The 2,844-nt window shown below is 43.8% G+C and overlaps 1 long non-coding RNA gene across 1 annotated transcript; it reads left to right on the forward strand.

Annotated features, from left to right (window-relative positions):
* Positions 1 to 565: 565 nt before the first annotated feature.
* Positions 566 to 2,622, forward strand: LOC136285521 (uncharacterized). Its single transcript, XR_010719516.1, has 2 exons — positions 566 to 761; positions 979 to 2,622. It is a non-coding gene; the product is annotated as an uncharacterized lncRNA (long non-coding RNA).
* Positions 2,623 to 2,844: the final 222 nt, after the last annotated feature.

Consider the following 2,844-nt stretch of genomic DNA (forward strand, 5'->3'; position numbering starts at 1 on the left):
TTAACATGTTTAAAATGAAATTCTATTTACAAGCCACGGCTTTTTTTTTTTCAGTGATAATTCAAGTGCTCTGTTTAAATTACGGCTCTTCAAATCTGTGCACAAGTCTTGAATGTGACTGTGGCAACGAGATGGTGTGAGATGATCTGATTTTTGTTTTTGTTTGGGATTTAAAAAAACTTTTTATTTTGGCCCATGGCTTGATTCATGCACCATTGTTCCAAGATTGGGAGCTAAGGAACAACTACCTCTGCAGTTCTGGTGCCTGAGAAGGCACCACTGCTTCAGCAGGTTTTGCAGGAGTATCAGGAAGCCATGGCATGGGAAGGGCAGTGTGTGTGACAGTAGAGGAGTTAAAGTAACTCATGTGAAACTGGCAATTGCCCAAATGATCTAATTCCATTAAACTGGGAACTTGTGACACAGTTCTTAGTGGCAAAGGGGATAAATGGAATGGATGGCCACTGTGCAACTGCAGATCAATAATCGTCTTTAAAAAGTAAATACGGTCTCCAACCACGTTGGACAATAACTGGAAATGATTCTTTGGCAGCCGTCTATTTGCAGAACCCAATGTGAGCTGTCGGAGCTCATTAGGGCTGAATGCAGGCGGGGTGCTGGGCTCTCTCCACTGGACGCAGTCAGCAAGTTTGCTTATTACCAGCGTTGAGCAAAAAACACCTCCCGGCCAGCCGTGCAGGGACAGTTGTCTCTTTGCGGGACACAACTAGGAAGCTCTCCACCTTTCAAAGCAACCAAGGGTAACTTCATTTTCTGTTTTTAATTTACTTTTCTGGGTTACGTTCGCTGCCGCGTGGGGCGGGCGGAGCGGGCTGCGCGGAGCCAGAGCCGGCAGGTGGCAGTGTGGGCGTGCGGATGCGGCACCGCGGGCCCCGCGCCGGAAGCCAGCCCCCCAAAAATGGCTTTTTTTTTTTTTTTTTTTTTTTTTTTTTTTTTTTTTTTTTTTTTTTGCCTCAGAAGCATTCATTAAGCGAGCCCTTGGCCGTGGGAGTGCCAGCCCGCCAGGTCTCCTGAAGGAAGCCGGCAAAACGCCGGTGCTGCTCTGCAAAGTGCGCGCTCCGAAACGGGGCTGAAAAGCCTCTCGGAGGAGAGAGGGGAAAGGAGAAGAGGAAAAAAAAAAAAAAAAAAAAAAAAGAACATATGTGTGCTATTCATTTATTCAGAGCCACGCACTCTGCCAATCATCCTTTGCATCACTTGGTGCCTCGGGAAAAGCGGCTCAGAAACAATCTTTGTTACTCGAGAGAACCAGGCTTGTGCTTTTGCGCCACTTGGACAAAGCATAAAACATTTTGTCCCTTGTGAAACTCGGCACGCACAAATCGATTACAAGATCTGAAACCTCTGACCCTTGCAGATTCAGACCGATCAGGGCTAAACCCTCCCCTTACTTATTCTTTCTTGCACTCACCAATAAAGTAAACATAAAGCAAAAACATCAGGAGGGAAAGAAGAAGGAAAGAAGTCTGAAGTGGCAGCCCAGGCTCTGCAGAAGGGTTTGTCTCAGCTGTGTGGTAGCGCTGTATGACTGTAAAGACGCTCTGTGTGTGTAATAGACCTTGAACGAAGTCAGTACAGGAGAAGCAGTTAAAAAAAATCATTTGCAGCTAACGAAGGCTTGTCTTTAACAGAAGTTACACTGTCAGCATTAACAAAAGGGATGCAAGATCCTCTTTCTTGAAGGGAGATCACAGAACCCCCTGGAAGTGGCTAAGAACCCTCTCATGGGACGCTTGAGTGCACTTGGATTTCCAGCAAGAGCCACACCTTGGGAGGACAGGAGGGTTCCAAGTTCCCCCGCTGGCAGAGGGAATCATGAACACCAGAATTCAGATTTCTTTTTTCTTTAGTGGAGGTTTCTTTTTTCTAGGTGAAGATTGTGAAAGGATGATATAGCCACCCATACAAAGGAAGCAGTTTAAAATGCCACTAAAAGGACATGTATTGATCCCACAAAATCCAAGCGCTATGCTGCATATTTTTGATTATCATATATTGACATCTTATAGTTAGTTTACTTTAAAAACGTTGTTTCTTATAATTAGGGTGGGGTATATTCTCATTCAATTACTCAGGTAATTAGGTTCATAGCTAGTCTTATGCTGTACCTTTCATGCTCCAGTGGTCTTTATTCTCCAGTTCAATACATATTGAACTGGGACGACTGCCTTTCTACTTGGTTTGCCTAAAAGCCACATTAGCCCTTAACTCCAGGTTATTTAATATTGAGACAAAACAGAGGTCTTAGTTGTGATGCTGGGTTTTCTCCTTATAAATTTCTGAAAGTGACAAGACCTGGCACCTTTGCTAACAAACATCCATGCGGTACACTGTACTCCTATTTCCTGTTAATTGCTGTTTTCGCTTTCCATGGGGGAAGTGTATTTGGAGGTATAAAAATATGAACAGACCTTCAGAGATACTCTAGAGCTTTCCTCTGGACCAGGCTGGGATCATTTACCAAAAACACTCGCAGCACAGAACTGTTTATTGGGCCTCTTAATGCTTTTATCAGCCCCTGCCCAGAGGAAGGAATTTGCCCCTTGGGTGAGGATTCTCTCTGCCACGCCTGTGCTGTGGATTTGGGGATTCTTTTGTGAAGCCTGTCAGTGAAACTCACCTCTTAGTGAGCTTATGATGTGAGGGTAGGGTGGGATGGAAGATATTCTACTATACTTTGCAGACAAGCCTATAATAAACTCCTTCTCACTTGTTTGTTTGTTTGTTGTTTTTCTTTGTTCATTTGGTTTTGTTTTTTTTAGTTTTATCTATCATAGGTCTTCCCAGTTTATAGTTTTTGAAATATCAGATTTTCACTGAGTA

This window comes from Chamaea fasciata, unplaced genomic scaffold (assembly GCF_029207755.1).
Source record: "Chamaea fasciata isolate MVZ Bird 193981 ecotype frontalis unplaced genomic scaffold, bChaFas1.0.hap1 SCAF_1, whole genome shotgun sequence".
Classification (NCBI taxonomy): domain Eukaryota; kingdom Metazoa; phylum Chordata; class Aves; order Passeriformes; family Sylviidae; genus Chamaea; species Chamaea fasciata.